Genomic DNA, 18,510 nt, shown 5'->3' on the forward strand with positions numbered 1-18,510 from the left:
GGATTTTCCTGATGAAGAAGAGGCTCAGCTTTATGGCAACACTGAGTAAGGTTACTCTAACAGGAACAGGGAAGGATATTTGAGACCACATCCTAGGTGCTTCCTCCCATTCTGGACGTCTGCTGGCTTTGTTCAGTTGTTTACACCTGCCACTAGCCCAAGAATGAAACAGCACAAAATGATGCTGGGACCCCCAGCCCTCAGCAGGGTTTGAATCTGGACAGATACCATTGAAGCAAAATTTTGTGAACAAACAGAAAGATACACGTGATCTATCTCAGAATGTGTAGCGGGCAGAAATAATAGGGAGAGAAGCACAGAATGAGGAAAAGCCATTGTGCTTCACACATCTTGACTAAACCCAAAGATAAAAGTGCCTTGTAGTATTAGTAATATTGCAGTGCTATCCCAGAAGTAACTGTCCTTCTGTCTGTTGTACATGCATTCAGTTCTGTGTTTTTCCTACAATGGAAATGCCAAATGCATTTGGAAAACCCAAGAACCAAACAGAATACAGTGCCCCCTGGGGTTTCTCCTTCATCTGTTTGCTGGAGATAATGGGGGAACAGACTTGTAAACACAGATTAGAAAAGCATCACTTGGGTATGCAGCCTATATAATGATGCTGTAGCAACGATTCTTCGTTTCTTACAGTAATTGAGTCACATGCTTATAATATAATTCTGCAGCCAGAGCAGATAGCAGATTTCTGTGGACCCGAGTCTCTTAATTAGATTTTGGTGGCTTAGCCACAGGAAGCTATCAGAGGTTAAAGACTTAATTTTTCTCAGTGGTGTGTCCTAAAGAAAAACAATCAGTATGCAATTTTCCTACCTGCTTCTCTACCTTGTAACATTTTATTTTCTCTGCTTTCTTTTGCCATTGTCATTAAGCTATTCATTATCATGATTTTGATAAATGGGCCAACACTGTCTTTGTTCTTGCTTTCTAGAATCATCCTCTAGTTAGGAGAGTCTGCCTTGGCTGCTGGGAGATCCACAGCTCATCTGCACCAGACCGAAACCCAGGAGCAACCCTCTCAGGTGGGCACGCAGGATAGGTTCCCCAAATTCCTCTTCCTTCTCACAAACCTTAGTTTTAAAAATCACCCCCACCCAGTGGTGAGGAAGGCCATTCAGAAGTTTCATTTAAATTCCCTCTCATCAGATGGGTTACTCTCAGAGGCTGTACTGAAGGTTATTTTCAGATTTCAAAGACAGATTTCAAAGACATCACTCCATACTCAGGGCCAAAAGTAAGACACAGCAAGGCGGCAATGGTGAGGCATGGGGAGCACTGAGGGTTTGATGCATTCTTTTCCATACGGAGGCCTCATAGTCTCTGGAACACTGGAATAGTGCTGTCGTATTTTACTTCTTTTGATGCCATGGGGCTCTCTGAAGATGGAGATTTTGATATCCTGCACTCTTCCAAGCAACAGAAACTTACCTTCAGGATCTGAGCCCTGAGAACAGGTCACAATTTGGAAAGATACCTGAAAATGTCAGGCAGGACCAGAAACCCAAGAACCAAGCTGAATTTCTCAATCCTCCTTTGATTATTAAGGTGAGTTGGATTGGATTGTTATCCATTTCACTTACGTCAGTTTTCTCACAAGTCATGACTCCCTCTTCCATCTTGTGGTACCAGGTAGGGACGAGGTGGGACCAGGTGAAGGGAGTCCCTGCCTGTCATCTCATTAAGGGCAGGGTTTACCCCTCCTCTTCCAACCCAACACAAGCTCACAGAGCCAAACATTAAAAATCTTTTTGGAGTTGCAGTTGAGTTACATAAAGGCTTTAATAAGTGTTAGTGAGTTCCTGACAAATTCTAACTCCTAATGGACTCCTCATTACAACCCTGTGATGTAGGTACTACTATTATCATTCCATTGTATAGACAAAAAGGCTGAGGTGCAATGGGGTAAAGAACACAGCTGGGAAGATGGGAAAGGAGTTTCAACCCAGCAGTATGCTCTGGGGTATGCACTCAGTGCCCGTGCTGGACTGTGCTCCTGCCTGGTGCTGGCTGGATCTTCTCTAACAGCTCTTGGAAAAACAGATGTTGCATGTTAAAACTAAAAACAAAAAAATAAGCTCATATAAAACCTCTTCATAATAGCAGGTGACCCGTACCTTTGTGCTCGCTCTTTCCAGGTAGTATTTGAATTAGAGTGAGCTCATGATGTGGAGGGTGTGGCAGACTAAGGTTGTTGGCCTTTTTGAGGAGATGCCTACCCTTCTGAAGATTTAGGAAACTTGTATTCATTGGCACAACCCTCAAAAATATAAATAAAAGAGAAACAAATTGAATAGGCTTTTAAATTGTAAACTTGAAAGAAAAGTGTAGAAAAATCAATGGCTCTGTTTTGATAGTCAAGGTCAAAGAATTCATTTCCTTGTTCAAAATGAACCACTTCTCCTGGGTCAGACTTTATAGCCTTCTATAATTTATGTACTCCCCAGTGTAGGAGGCTCATGGAAACTCAGTGAAATTGCTTCAGGAAACCATCATCATCTATTTATTTGAATTCTGAATTGTCCTCCAGGGATTATGTTTATTGCTACCTTTTATAGTTCCAGTGTGTATGTGACATCTGAGCGGTATTTTCTCCTAATGTGGTGTTAAGGTTAGAAACCAAAATTGCATTGATTTTTAGCAAAATAACGGTTTTTTGTTGACTTGTTAGACTGTCCTTGTCTTTGACTATATATTATAACTTAGCATAGAGAATGATTTATGAAAATGTCTATTCATTTTGAGTTTCAGAAAAAAATTGCATGAAGGATCCATCCAAAACGGTAGCACTTCCTGCTTTGTACCTAATTTGAAAGTCTCATTTAATGTAATGCCGAGCCTCTCTGGGCACTAAATTCCATAGATCTCTAGTTGAAAAATAGGTAAAGATGCTAGATGGTGAGTGAAAATAGCTCAGGAATGGGCCAAAAGTAGCGTATCCGGAGTACCTATTCTATACCAGGAATTATGCTAGTGCTTTATACATGTTTTCTCATTTAACCCTCAAACCAATGGTATGACGCAATTTCTTATCACCCCATTTTATGCCTAAAGAAAGCAACTTCCCAAGGCTTTCGGTATTTTTCTCAAGGACTCAAATTAAATGAGGGGCTGAAACACAGGTCCACCTCTTGTAAAATGCAAGGTGCTCACACCATCCAAGGTGTACCACGACTCAGAAGCCCTGGGTTTATTCATTTCACTGATTTTTACTTCGCACTTGATCTGTGCCAGGTACTTATCTATTTGCCAGGGATTTGATAGTGTTTGGGACATACATTATGGCTATTCTGAAGCCTTGTCTTCCAGATGGAGATGGGGAAGATCCAGGTTGAGGGGAGATGACCAGAAGGAGCAGCCATCTAAAAGAAGAGCCCCCAAGCAGAGGAAGAGCTTGCAGAAAGGGCCTGAGGAGGGCATGAAAAAATGATGAGAGAGCACACGGAGAAGGAAGAGCGGGCGGGGGGTGTGGCTGGAAAGGTACTGGAGGCCTAGATCATGTACAGCCACGTGGGCCAGAGTAAGACATTTGGATTTAAGAAGCATCTGAAGGGTTTTAAGCAGGAAATGATATAATTTGCTTATTTTGAAATTCAAAGAATGAATTAAAGAAAGGACTATGGAATCAGGAGGACCAGTTGTGAAGTCATAATAATAATAGACCAGGCAAAAGTTGCTGGTGCCTTGGCTGGGTGGTGGTGGTGGGGATGGGAGAAGTGGACCACGAGGGATGCATCCTGGAGGCAGGGGTGCAGGACTATCTGGTGCCTCCGTACTTAGCTGCGTTGCAAAGAAAATGAGAAACTTTCGAATGACAGTTAGTACCTTTGGGCACCAAGTTTACCCTTGTAAGAATGAGTTCAACTTGGATTCCAGTTGTACAAATCTAAGTCTCACAATAGCCCATTGTAAAACATAACAGAGAGAAGATGATTTTATTTATATAACAGCACACATTATAAAACGTATGAAGAAAGTCAGTAAATTAGTGAGAAAGTCAGAGAAAACTTGAATGAATAGACATGCCTTGCTTGTTCCTAGATGGAACAATTTACTCAAATTGTAAGGCTACCAATTCTTTTTAAATTATTCCAATTATGTAATACAATTCTAACCATAATACCATGCTAAATCTTAAATGCATTTGAATGAATAAACTTTTGGTCATGATAAAGGAAAAATTTCCCTCTAAGGCATTAATATGGCTTGTAAAGCTATAGTAGCTGAAATAGATAATAATGGCAGAGGGATCAGGAGAAGAATCTATGGAATAGAGAGATAATTCTAGAAATATAAATATATTAAAAGTTTTGGTCTGAAGTAAATATGTAATTACAAATGAGTTATGAATTTATAGATTACCCATGTTTTTCGAACCATAAGAAGACACACCTAGGTTTTAGAAGAGGAAAATAGGAAAAAAAATTGAAGCAAAAAACATGGTAAAATATTTAATAACATAAAAACATAATATTTCACCAATGTAAATGTAAACAGAACTCAACAGCAGCATTAACAACCATTATTCCTCCCAAATTTGGCAGGGGAAGGGGCAAGTGTATGTTGTAGTCTGAAAAATATGGTATTTTAGTAAATGGTATTTGGACACTTGGCTTAATAAATTGCAAGCAATTAAGTATATCTTATACCAATAAACTAATTATTAGACAAATTGAGCATTTATTACTAGATAAATTAAACATATCAATGTAAAAAGTATTTTGAGATGTAAGAAGAAAATTTAGGTATTTTTATAACCTTGAAGTAGAGATAGATTCTTTTGTAAAGATGATGTCGATCTCAGCAACCAAAAAAAAAAAGAGAGAGAGACGAAGTTAAAGTTCTCTGCAATTAAAAAACTTAAAAATGAAAAATTTAAAGAAATATATTTGACACATTATTTTGGCAAATGATTACTATATATCTCTGAAAGAAAGTTCATTTCTGAGCTCTGTTCTCAGTTTAGCTCTGAGCTCTGAAAGAAAAATGAATGATGGACATGAGTAAGGAGTTCAAAAAGAATTAACACAGATACCAAAAAACATATGAAAAATGGTCTACCCCAGCACTAATTAGGGAAGAGCAAGTAAAATGTCAAGGAGATTTTATTATTTCCCCTTTTGAATTGGCCAAGCTGGTAAAGTACTGATACCCAATGCTGGTAAGGGTACGGGGAAGAGGATGCCGTTGAACATGTTGCTGACAGGAACGAAAGTTCACACTTCCCAAGGCAATTTCACAATATGTGGAAAACATATCCTTGTTTCTAGGAATTAATCTTAATGATATAAAGATATGTGTAAGAAGTCAGCTACTGGGGTATTTATCACAGGACTCTGTAAGACGTCCAAAAAGAGGATGGATTATATACTTTACGGTGTAGGGATAACTAGAGAAAACAGTCATTAAATATGATGTGGTAGAAGAGTCCTCAGTGACGTAAAAGACCTTCAGACGTATTTCAAATGCAGATACAAAGCTTATACAGCAGCATGTTAAGCGTGGGTGTATTTTTTGGTGAAACTGAGTATATGCATGTACAATGCATGTTTGTTTGAGGAGGTTGGGTCATGTCTCTGAGTGAGCGTGGTTATATTTTGTACTTCCTTATGTATACCTAATTTTAAAAATCAACCCTGAATATATTTTAAAGCACTGTAGCTAAGAGCATGGTTCTTAGCTAGGCAGGCCTCTGCATATCTACTGAGTGCCCTTTGACACTGGTTGGCTAACTGGATCTCAGGTGTCCACCTATAAAGCGTCCGTCATAATAATGCCTCCCTGACAGATGGTTGTACTAAAATAATGCATAGAAAATGCATAGCAAGTTCTTGTCACAGCTATTTCTATTAATTATTTTACTTTTTTACTATTGATATTTTATCAGTTATAAAAAATATCCTTTTAAAACAGAATGGATTGACTCTGCAATTTGATAAAATTGGATTAGCATCAGCTTCTCTTCTTGGAGGATCAAAACCAGTCGGTTTTATTTCTTATTTCTCACCTGTCCCAGATGTTATCTCTGTTTTGCACGATGCCAGTTGCTGCCAGCCGGGGCAAGGCAGTTCCCACTCCTTGCTGGGATGGTAAAGCCACCTCAGCATTACTGTTTCTGAGCCTCATCCCTGGGGTTCACACCTGCTCTACAGTTTCAGAGGGTCAGCTGTGAAAGGACTCAGTTTGGGAGGAGAAAATTAGGCTACGAATAGTGACTGAAAACTCCCTAAGTAGTCCTAATGTTTCCTTGAGTGATTGATAAACAAGATAGAGCATATTAAGGTGGTAGTGAGGGCTTTTAAAAGCTGGTGTGGTGCAAAGGGTTTGTGGTACAAACACAGTGCATGTGATTCCTTCTGAAATTTGCCCAGAAAGGGGCAGGGAGCCAACCTGTGGGTTACTTATCACTAATGATGTCTTTGTTTAGACCTGTGATCATGCCATTCATGTTTCAAGAAATAATATTTTCCAAAGCAATGCCTCTTATGCTTGTGTTCAGTTATACCCATGGTTATCTGGGGCTTAAGATGAGGAGGGAGGAATAATTTTGCCTTAGATAACTGTCAAACTATTGTTGTTGAACTCTTGATTCCTCATGCTCCTTCTCTTGCTCAATTACTTCTTCCTCCTTATTTGTGAAACACATTCATCAATTGGTATTAAGTTTTTAAAATTCAGGAATGGGTAGACTTAACAGTTGAAAGAAGTTCTCTATCCATCCTTGCTTCACATTTTTGCTATTTAAACACAGTGGTCCATCTGAAGACTGCAGGGAGTAGATGGTAACGAGTTATATCACCTCTTTGCCTAGTTAAAGAACATCAACAGACTCTCCATTTAGTCCCTCGTGCCGTGAGTTAAGACAGTGGATAAATCCCTGGAACTGGGTGGTGGAATTGTTTTCCTCCAGGCATTTATTTCAGTCACAAAAGAAGAGCTGGATCCAATAAGATATATGCAGGCTGACAGGTGGCTTATTTAACTTAATATGGAAAAATATAAAATACTGGGAACTAGGTCAAAAATGGCAAAAAGGATTAGAGCTTAAATAGAGACAGGTTTCCAGACAATGAAGGGAAGAGAATCTGGCAGTAATAGTGTCTACAAAGCCCAACCCATCAGCTTCATGTCTGGCAGTAATTAGGAGGCCAAAGGAATACTGCAATGAATTGACTAGAGGACAAGAATAGAAAAGAGAAAGGGCTGATAGGCTTTGTGGAGCTGAATGGCCTTGCAGAGGAAGGGGAGGCTCACAGGAGGCAGTTCCCTGAGTTGGAAGGAGACAGCAGGGAGCCTCCTCTCTGGCCTCTTTGTGGGTGGCCGGGTGATTGACACACAGGAGGAGAGCAGAGACAGAGTAGATGGAGCACACAGTGAGAGTGGCATGAGGTGTCCTATTGCAATGACCTGTTGGCAATTCAGGTGCTACCATCCGTGACTTCTTCAGGTTCTACAGTTTGCTTCCCCCATGGGTCTTGTGGTCCACCTGTCACTGCTAATTTCTATCTATCTTCTTGCAACTAGACTTCAACAGGAGTCAGCTATTTAGAGTCCTTCTTAGTATGGATCCTTCAATTTCTCTTAACATCCTGCTATTGAGCCTTTCCCTCCTGCACTTCCCAGCCTCATGCCTCCCAGGGAGGCCAAGCACTTTCAGATATGACAGCCGTTTGGATCTGGATTTTCCAAGACTTGCCAGTCTGTTCCATTATTTAACCAGGACACATACCAGCTGGGTTTAAGAGTGCAGCTGGATGTTTTTCAAGGCTCATCTGAGCTTCAGCTGCAGTGTATTTGTGTGTGTGTGTGTGTGTGTGTGTGTGTGTGTGTGTGTGTGTGTTCTACATTAGGGATGCCAGTTCATGCTGGGAAGCCAAGCAGGAATCCTTTCTCTTCCATTTGCTCTGCAGAACACCATGTGCAAGGCGGTGTCCAGTCAACACTTTGCAGAGACAGGGGAATGAATGGGGCAGAAAGAACCACTGGTTCAAATACATGCTGAGCTCTGAAATCTGATTTCAGCTGTGGTTCTTCTTTGGCATTTGAAACAGTGTCCCAGGAAGATTGGAAAAGTGTAGTCCTCTTGGTGCCTTTGTTGCGCCAATACTCAGCAGGGGTGGGTTGAGAGCCTGAGGCCTCGGGTTTAATAGAAAATATCAAACAGCTTAGCTTTAGCAAGGTCCATACTGAAAAAGGAAAATTAACTCTCAGAGGTCACCTGAGATGCCTATAATGTCCTCCACCAGGAAAGATTGAGGCATTGGTTGACAGGTGTCTTATTTTGAGGACAGTCAAGTTGTTCACACAGACGGTGTCTCCTAATAGGCCTGCATGGCAGTGTGATGCCTAGACACAGGGCAGTGAACTTTGTGATTTGCTAGCTACCAAGATATATCCATGCAAGCTAAGTCATTCCTCTGAAAACTAAACTTAATTCACTCCATTGGAAATAAGCATTGCTCAGGGCATGGAGAGCAATTCCTGAACAAGACAGACATAAATTGTGGCCCTCAGTACTCATACATTCTTGTGGGTAGACAAGAAAACAGTTGCTGCCTATAGAGTTACACTAGGTGGTAAGTGCCATGTGAAAGAAAGACAAGAGGGGTGTAGGAAGTGTCAGGGAGAGGGTTAAATTGGATTGTCTTGAAATATTCAGATGTCTGGTGTAATTGTGGCTGTCTGGATAATTATTTTTCAGTTGTAGATTTTCAGTTTGTGTGAATGATAATATTCTTAGATTTGTATAGCATTATAATTTTCAAAGCACTTTCATACCTATTATGTATGAAAATATTATTTCCATAGACTTTGCTTCTGCCAATTTCATGTAGATAAGGAATTTGCTTCATTCAGACACAGGTTTGAACTATATTAAATTTGGACTTTACATTTAGGTGACTTACTGGGAAAATGTCCTTTTCTGTGTAATGAATGTGTTATTGTGAACTGCATCAGTCATTCTCTTGGAGGCCAGAGTGAGACTTCTCCCCAGTGGCCTGGTGGACTCCTAAGGAACTTTGGAAGGAGGTATTGTTCTTTCTCAGTGTGTGGGATACTGGGGAGGAGAGTCCCATTCCTTTGTCCTGTATGAAGACACATCAGTGAAGGAGAGCCCTTGCAAACCATTGTAACTCATATGTGGGGACACTCCCCAGTCATTGTCATGCCTAGGCTCTCTTGCGCCTCATGTCCAACTGGGCATTTCTCCTTGGGTGTCCTACTTTCACATCAAAGTCACTTTGTCTAAATCAAGCACATCCTCTTCTGACCGCTCCCTCTGCTCTTGCTCCTCCTCTTGAATTTTAAATCTTTGTGAATTCCTTAGACGCCTCCCCTCTCCACTTCCCACATATTTAGAAATCTGCCCTTTCTATCTTTTCTTCCAGTTGCTGTGAGGCTAGTTCAGGACGTGGGAACTCTGAACAAATATCCAAATAATTGCAATTGTCTTCTTTCTTGTGACCTCAATGTCATTTTCAATATTTTTTTCCCTTTTCAGCCTCTCGGCCTCTGGGAGCACAAACCTCATGCTCTAACTTGACCAGCTGAAAGTTCCTTGAAGGTTTCCTTTCTCTGTGCACTTACCGCCCCTCCCACCAGTCTCCAATGACAAGGTCAGTCTGCCTTTTCATTGTACTCTCTAACTCTGACTCACCCATCAAGTTTTTGGTCAAATGTAGCCTCATGAAACACAGGGTTGCTAGATAAAATACAGGACACCCTACTAAATATGAACTTCAGACAAATGAATACTTTTTTACTGTATTTCTTGAGTATTACATGGGACCTATTTGTCCTAAAAATATTTATTGTTCATCTAAAAGTCAAATTTAACTGGGCATCCTGTACTTTAATTTGCTAAATCTGGCAACTGTTCTCCAAGAAACCTTCTCTGGCTACTCTGATTCCTGCATGTCCCAGAGCTAAATGTCTGTGAAAGGCCTATAGTACTTTTTCACAACCTTGAATGTTTTTACAAGAGGATGCAGTCTAACTTTTTATAGGAGGGTAGTAAATTAAAAATCAGCACTGTTTGTCCTCTTTCATTCAACAGTTACTGAACACCTACTATGTGCTAGGAAGCCATGAAGACAGTTTGGATACAAAGGTAAAAATAGTCCGTGTTCAATTGTTTATTTTCTTCTTTAGATTTCCACATAAATGACTTAGCTCACTCAGCATAATACCCTCTAGGTCCATCCATATGATCACGAATGGTAAGACTTCATTCTTTTTTTACAGCCAAATAATATTCCATTGTATATATGCACCACAGCTTTTTTGTTCTCTAGTCTACTGATGGGCACTTAGAATAACTGTGTATGGTGCCAAGTGGGTACTATACTTATCAGGGGGATCACTTCATAAATTATATAATTGTCTAACTGTTATGTTGTATACTTCGGCTAGTATAAATAATATTGAATGTCGACAGTAATTAAAAAAAAAATAGTACTCGTTCTTAATAGTGCCTGGTTAGAGCAGCAGCCTCAACAGCGCACAGTCACAGTGCAGCAGGTTGGTGGCCACAGACAGTTCACTGTAGGGTGTTTGCTATTGGGTGCCTTCTCAGGAGGAGCTGTGTCTTAAAGGGTGAGTAAGTTTGAGGGAGGTAGAAAGAAGCTCTTTCCGGGCAGAGAGAGAAAGATAGACATAGGCCCAGGTGAGGGAGAGATTAGGGCGTGACCAGGAAGTTGGGAGAGCTTCATTGTTGTTTGAGGGGAGTTTTCATAAGACAGCACACGGTGCATCTCGAGGTCAAGTTGTTAAACATTTACCAGCACACCATGGAAAATGAGGTTTAGAGAGAAGACAAAAACCAGATCATGCAAATTTTGTATGTCATGCTTAGGAGGCTGAGCTTTATCCTGAAAATTGTAGTGAGCCATTGACCCATTTAGAGAAGTGAAATGCGCAGATGCATATTTCAGAAAGATAGCTCAGAGGAGGGCTTCAGGGAACAAGACTGATTCAGAGGCAGCTGCAATGATCCAGGCAAGAGATGCTGAGGTGGGTGGGATGGGGAGGTGGACACATTCAGGAGCTGCTAAGGGCATACACTCCCCAGGACCTGTGGCCAAATTGGATATGTAGGGTGATAGAGGGAAAGAAATGAACATTTCAAGCTTGGGCAACTTTAGGGATGGCAGAGACATTCATCAAGGTAGTGGTGACAGGGAGGTAAGCAGGTTTTGGGGGTAGGGATTATGAGGAGATCTGTCTGAACATGTTTTATTTCACATGTGGCATTTATTATATCTGGTTGCATTTTGTTACTCATTTTTTTCCTGTGCCCCTTTACTCCCCAGGTGGACTCTGATCCTTCTGGGCACCTGGACCATATCAACTGACCTGGGTGTGTCCCCAGTGTCTTGAACTCGTTACCACTCCTTGCAGATTCACTTCACCACACGCTGGGACACAAAGCCCAGGCTAAGCCTGCAGGCAGCTGCAGCCAATATGGTCTGCACGGTTGAGCACAGCAGGGACTTTGAGCAAGGACACGATTTCACCCCCACCACGTGTTTCTCCTCTGAGGGAAGCTGAACACCCCAGGTGACCTTGCCCCCTCTGGGAGGGGGGACGCGTTTCACAGTGGCAGCAGGAGGCTGCGGGTCAGTGAGGGTGATGACCAGGCCTGCAGAGATCCTGCTCTGTCTCTGCAGAACCCCATAAATCTTTCCATCAGGAGTAATTCCCTTTGGATCAAGAGAGCCCTCTGCATTCCTGAAATCAGTGAAGGCAAAATGTACAAGGATTTCTGAGAAAAGTGAATGTGGTGTGAGCATGATCCCTGGGTGTTACTATGCAGAGAGAAAGCCTTTTTTTTTTTTTTTTAACTCCACTGAATGGTGTTCTTTGCTCTCAAGTTAACTCATGCACTGGATTTGGTCCAAGAACATTTTGTTTCTTGATTTCTAGCCAGGCTTCTCTCAGTTGTGGCACATTCCCCTCTTTGCACCCTTCCTTTCCTTGTCCCTTTCTTTCTCCCTTTCTTTTTTTAATTTTTAAATAATTATTTCAACTTTCCATGTGACTAAACTGATATAGAGGAAAACCCACCAGCTGAGGTAGGGCTTCCCCTGGAGCGAGGCCCAAGGGTCTCGGAAGGGCTGGCCCCTCCCTTCCCCAGCAACGGCCTGCACAGCAAGGTATGTCTGAAAGCAGCTGAAGCAGAGAGCGTTTGAACTCTGCCCCCTGCCAAATGAGTTCCAGATGTGTCAACTCCAGCCTCCTCTGTTCTCCGACTGTAGCCCTGCCAACATACATCTGTAGATTGCTAGTGCACAGGAAACATGAAAGAGTATCTTTTACCACATCTGCTCTTTCCCCAGCTCTCCTCCTCTGCCTCCTCGGACCTTGCCCTATATTTCTTTTCCCCCCTTCAGCAAATTCATTAAGGAATCGCTGCACAACTCTCCTTGGCCGCAGATGCCAGCTCGTCTGTCTTCCCCCAAGCCTGTTCGTGGTTTTCTGGACAGCTGACCAAAGCCCCACGAGAATCATTAAAGACGCCTATTGGGTTTGCTGCAGGAGAAAAGAACTGAATTTTCTCCGTTGGGCTGGTGCCAGTTATCGAGCTGGAAAGGAAGGTTGTGGCTGTAAGAAGGGCAGAGCAGAGCTCTGGAGATGAAAACACAGGTCTGCACATGGAATGTGCCTGCTGGCACATCCCTGGGGGAGGTGAGGCCTTTCACGGCTCACCTCTTCCCATGGATGTTCTGGTTGCGGGGAACGCACAAGGCAGGTTTCTGTAAAACTGGAGGTGTTGAGTAGTATGAGTTCCTTGCTTTCCCTCCATCCCCTGGGGAATGGCACCTGTTCTAAATGTAACTCAAAGGTAGAGAAAAGAATCAGAGATCCTTTTAGCGAAGTAGACCAAGAGATTTTTACTGAGGCACTTATTCTCACAAGGAAAATAATTTGATTGTTGTGTAAATAAACGCTTGACTTTCATTCTGCCCTTTATCCACGTGGACTCTGAATTCTCTCTAGCTCCATACCAAGGGACATAGAATGGAGCCAAGTGACAAATCTGGGAGAGGAAAAGAGAGTGCACTAGGGAAGGGAGCAGAAAGTTGAAAGGGCCTATGGGCTCAGGGGCCTGAGAGAGGAGCAGGCGGGAGGCCCCGCTGACTCGGAACCTGTGTCCAGCACACAGGCTCACCTGGGAGGCCATGGAGCTCCCAGGAGTTAAAGAGAGCTAAGTGAGCCTAACATGGTTTTCTGGACCCTGGGGAAGACTGCCCCGGCCTCTGACTGAAGGACATAGTAGAGAGTGGGTGACATTTACATTCTTCTTTAATAGTCCCAAGCACTCCCATCTCTGGTTGTCAAGCGAAGCCCTAAGATTTGCCTGGGTTTCTGCAATAGTATCCTCCCTCTTTGCAACCAACCAAAAAACGTGTCACCTCATCCCTCAAGCAGGGGTTGCTCCAGAAAACAAGGGGAGGAGTTAAAGCTGGCTCAGGAATGCCTCTTTCCACCATACCTCTCCATGCAGCTCCCCCAAAGACATTGGAACAGTAGCTTCTTCCGAAAGAAGTGCATAGTCTGCAGATTCCTTCCTGTAAGGGAAGGTGGGTGAAGGGTAAATAAACCTTTTCCTTCTGAATGAGAACTTGACTTTAGGTTAGCAATATAGCTCTGTTACTCTGGCAACCTCTTAAGGGTAGGTAACAAACTACATTTCCAGGCAACATTACTAAAGACAAAAATGACCCCTGATTGGTAAATTGCATCTGGACTGGGAGGAACTATATAGAACCATGCTTTGCTGAGGATGCCATGCTTTGGGCTCCCCTGAGTGTGGGGACTTTGTAAGAGGCATTTCTTGGGGCTGTGAAAGCTACGTTTAGGGATTTGTTACAGGAATAGTTCTGGCTCCTTTGGGAAGTGAGGATTTTCAGCCTGGTTGGCGCCCGCACTTGCCCCAGGTGGATCTCATCCCTTGTACCTCAGCCATCCCTGGGGAGAAGTTAGTGCTGAATCAACAATATGGGCCGATGAAGTGATGCAGGACTTTCACAGAGAGAAACTCTGGAGCTGCCCTACTAGTGACCTATCCTCCTGGCCTATAGCCTTCTGAGTATACCAGCTGTGGCTGTAATTACCTTAAATGTGAGTGTTCAGCTGAGGCTAAGTAGACCCTCTGAAGAGGAGTATAGACAGTATATAACTGACGTCATGTTAATGTGTTACTCCTTTCAGGGATAATTAGCTTTTGCAGAGATAGACTAGTGGGTGGAGGACACAGGAGTCCAGAAACATGCCCAGCATGCCTTAAATCATGCTCATAGGGCACACTCTAGCTGTTCACCCTCACCTCAAATGATGCCCAGGAAGAAAATGGTAGTATCTGATTTTGCTTTGCTGTACTCATCGTCCCAAGCTGTTAGAGGTATAATGACCACAATGGACTTCCACTTAGCCCTTCTTACCATAAAGGCTCTAATTTCAACATTGAATGGAACAGGTGCGAGGGATTTCCATCTTCTAAGTTGATCTATCCCAATGATAAATGCAGTGGGAAAATAACCACTAGTTCTTCTGTGACATGGACTTGGGCCAGAATTCCATTTATCCCCTGCCCTCCATGTTCTTCTAACCAGAGAATGGTAGTAAATGACATGTGAAATTTCCTGGTAGTGTTTTAAGGTTAGAACCCACATGTATCCTTTCTTGAAACATCCTTTTCCCAATGCACAGTTATTCTGGTAAGTAGCTGTAGGTCACTTTGAGGAGGGACTGTGGGTATGCTTATCAGATATACTTGTAAGGGGTCTTTAAGGAGACCCAGCCTCCCCTTCCATCAGTGTGTTCTGGGTCTGTGAACTCAAACAGGAACTTGGGTAATGGTCCATGAATCTTCCATTGCAGCGTCTGACTTTAGCTTTCTGCCTTCTAGCTCTTAAGGTAAAGGTTGTTGCTGGGGGGTTTTTGTTGAAAAAAATGAAAGTCAAGAAACACTACATTGCTATCCATCTATGTTACTCCTCGGAATACTATGTTCTAAGTTATGCATCATCGCAGGCTTGAAGCAAAGCACTGTCAGGTTGCACGTGTGGAAAGCTAATTAAGGCCTGGGAGGTTAATGTCTGCAGTGGAACACAGATGTGTCCGATATACTAAGGCCAGGGGTCAGAGTCTATGCTGGCCCCAGGTGATTTCTACTCCCTGGCATTGTGTAGGCCCCACCTGCTGACCAATAAAGTATGGCAGTATGGAGTAGCTTCTGACCAGTAGAATGAGGCAGTATTGAAAGGATGTCCCTTCTGTGGTTAGGTTACCAAAATTGTGAGCTCCAATTCTCTTTTTTGTTGGCTCTGATGAAGTGTGTTGCCATATTAGAAAGAGCCGTATAGCAAGGAACTAAGTGCAGCCTGCAGCCCACAGCCAGCAAGCAGTGGGTCCCTCCATTCCAATACCGCCGAGGAATGGGTTCTCCCAACAACACGGCAAGTGAGCCTGGAAGCAGACCCTCTCCTCAGTGAGCCTCAGGGGGACCCTCACCCTGGCTGACACTGGCCACAGCCTTGTGAGAAGCTGAAGCAGACATCCAGCTAAGCCAGATGCTGATTCACAAAAACCGTGAGTTAAAAAATGTATGTTGCTTTAAGCTGCTAAGTTTTAGGGCAATTAGTTACTAGAATGACCAGCAGTCCTGGTTTGCCTGGGAGGTATGAGTGTCAAACCCCATAGTCCTATACTTGTGATGCAGCAATGGAGAACTAATACTTTTATGCATGTGTGATTTCTCACACAGGTGTGTCTTCAAGGTAGATTTCTAGACGTGGGCTTTGGGGGATTTAGATGGTAAATTCCTCTAGAATTTCATTAGATATTTCCAGATTCTCTCTCGTGCGGTTGTACCATTTTGCACTGCATTGAATTGGCCACATGAGAGTTGCCTGTTTCTCTTTGTTCTCATAAGAGTTTGTTCCCATTATCTATTTATTTAATTTAATATATGATTGTAAGTGTAAGCTGGCTCAAATTATCTTAGAATAAAGAATGCATTTACACATGAACACTAATAGGATTAAAGGGCATGGTTTATACTTTGTTTATTCCTATGAACTCATTTCACTGCACTCACAAAAGGACACAAACAAATCTGACTGAGTCCAGTCAGTCTCTCATGGGTTGGATGTGGGTGCGTGTCTCCTTGGCCTCCCTCCTCCATCGCTTGCTTTCATGTAACTGGGTGACTGAACGTTCAATTTCACATTCAGCCTATTGGTCGTACGCCATGAGTCGAGTTAGCTCAAATGGCACGTTTCACTTCGGGGTTGGACTAGGATACCAGAGGAATGAGTGATGCAGTGGAGGGAACAAAAGATGGTGGCTTGAGTGGACCTGTTGGGACTGCTGGCAGAAATGGCATGTTCAGATATCTGTGTTCTCAGGCACTGAACTCAAGGGAATAAACATGGCTGGGATAGGAAGCTGATGAGCTGGCTAGCGTATGCCCTGTCTAGACAACCAGTACCAGCAGTCACATGACCACAGGCATGGTGTCAGCATTCGTTTTCCAAAGTAAATTAAAATGACAGTTTTAGGAAAATATTTAATTCTGGCTCCTTAAAAACAAAAAACAAAACAACCCCCCCCCCCCCCCCCCCCCAGCAACACAACAGTGCAGCAAAAAACATGTCTACGGGCCCACCGTGGCCTGCAGGCTGCCAGTCCAGGGCTATGGGAATGTGGAGAAGTGAAAAGTGAGTCAGAATTTACTGAGCACCTATGGACATGGTTTTTCATATCATTCTGGAATAAAGGAATTACCTGATGAGAAAACTGAAGCTCAAGAAGGTTAAGTAACTTGTTTAAGATCTTATAACAAGATTGTGGCAGATCCATGCTCAAGTCTTTAGCCACCCAAACCTCTATTTTTTTCCACCTTACCAGACCAAGGTCAGTGCTGTAAAGGGTGTGAATGACCTTTCCGTTTTTCTCAGACACTGTTCCTGAGCTGAAATTAAAGTGCAATGGAAGTGACCCCTGTTCCTTGGAACTTTGTTACCCAGGGGCATCAACAGGACCGACACCTACTTCACAGTTGTGTAGAAGTGTCCTTGGGTGGTCCCGTGGGCGGTGCTCCACCGAGCCCCCCCTTGGTGTGTGTGCAGTGGCTTCCATGCGACTGGAAGTGCGCACAACCGAAGTGTGTCAGTGTTGATTTCCCCTGTGCTGGTTTCAATCCCCCTTTTAAGAAATATTATTTGCGTGAAGGAAACTCTAATGAGGGTAAAATTAGATTAGGAGCCTCCTGTAGATGAACTGTTCTGCTTATGCCCTGTACCTGGCAGAGCTTAGGACCTTGTTTATTATGCCCTCTGTTTACAGTCCTGGCATCCCCCACATTGCTCCCCCTGAAAGTCTGTATGGGGTGTGAATGGAAGATTTGTGAAATGGGTGAATGGGGCTCTTGTAATAGAAATGAGGTCCTGAAGCCTTGGGCCCACAGGCAATCAGTCACTGGTTGCAGGTCCTCTTAGATTTAAAAACCCTCAGTGGCTATTGTTATTATTATTATTAATATTAATTGTTATTGCTGTTTTATAAATCTGCTTTTCATCACTTCAGTCAGCAAGTCTCCCTATTCTTTACCCTTATTGGGACTTCACTTTTAAAAAAAAGTTTAGGAATTGCACCTCTATACCTGTCTTGTAGATTTAATTGTGTTTTCAACGATCAAGAATCTGAATTCTTTAGGGTCAAAATAAGTCAGCCTCTGCAAAATGCAAAATCATATAATTTAGTTAGGAAGTAATCTGATGCTCTTTGAGTATATTAGGTAGTCAGTCATATAAGAGAATGAGGAAATCAGTAATCTGGTAGCTAAAGTAGCGTTTTCCTGATTTGTAACAAGTTACATGGCTGGGAACACTTTTCCTGTAGTCCTGGGACATAAAATGGTATGACTTGTAAGTTATACATCTCTATTCATTTTCAGTTTAACCGAGAAGGGAAAGAGTGAAGATTAGCAGATTAAAATAATACCTGGTTCTGAGAAAGCTAAACCAGGGGAGAAATCAAACTATCATTTTTAACCTTTCATTTTTTAGCTTTCTTTCTACTTTTTAGAATCATTTGATAAAGTTAATTAAATTTTTTAATCAGGAATTGCTTTTGACTGCTACAGATAGAGACTCAAAATACCAATGTCTTTAATAAAATAAGGCTCCCATCCTCCCTTTTCTTTCATGTGAAACAGAGGCGGGCAGCCCTGGACTAGCACAGCAGCTTCGTGGTCATTACGACCATGCTCCTTCTCTCTCTCTTTTACACCTGCATCCTTGGCGTGCACCTTCTATGTTCAAGGTCACTGCACTGTCAAGAGATGGATGCTGGAGCTCTATGTATTTCTTCTGCCTTACAGACCTCAGAAAGAAGGAAAGGGAATGGATAAAGGCACTTGAATCTAAGCTGAATCAATTTTTGAAGACCTTTCCCTGAAACATTGTCCAGTAACTTCAGCTTAAA

At 42.6% G+C, this 18,510-nt stretch overlaps 1 long non-coding RNA gene across 3 annotated transcripts in view; it reads left to right on the top strand.

Annotated features, from left to right (window-relative positions):
• Positions 1-13,761, top strand: part of LOC119053317 (uncharacterized) — a 52,768-nt gene extending 39,007 nt beyond the window's left edge. The window contains exons 2-6 of one of the 3 annotated variants that reach the window (XR_008390085.1): positions 953-1,043; positions 9,521-9,635; positions 10,076-10,129; positions 11,331-11,577; positions 12,411-13,761. This is a non-coding gene — a long non-coding RNA (uncharacterized LOC119053317). Of the gene's footprint in view, positions 1-952; positions 1,044-8,956; positions 9,049-9,520; positions 9,636-10,075; positions 10,130-11,330 lie in introns of those variants that run through there. The other 2 variants (XR_008390084.1, XR_005083268.2) reach the window with 2 other exon arrangements.
• Positions 13,762-18,510: the final 4,749 nt, after the last annotated feature.

This window comes from Artibeus jamaicensis, unplaced genomic scaffold (assembly GCF_021234435.1).
Source record: "Artibeus jamaicensis isolate MK-2021 breed Jamaican fruit bat unplaced genomic scaffold, CSHL_Jam_final scaffold_369, whole genome shotgun sequence".
Taxonomy (NCBI): Eukaryota; Metazoa; Chordata; class Mammalia; order Chiroptera; family Phyllostomidae; genus Artibeus; species Artibeus jamaicensis.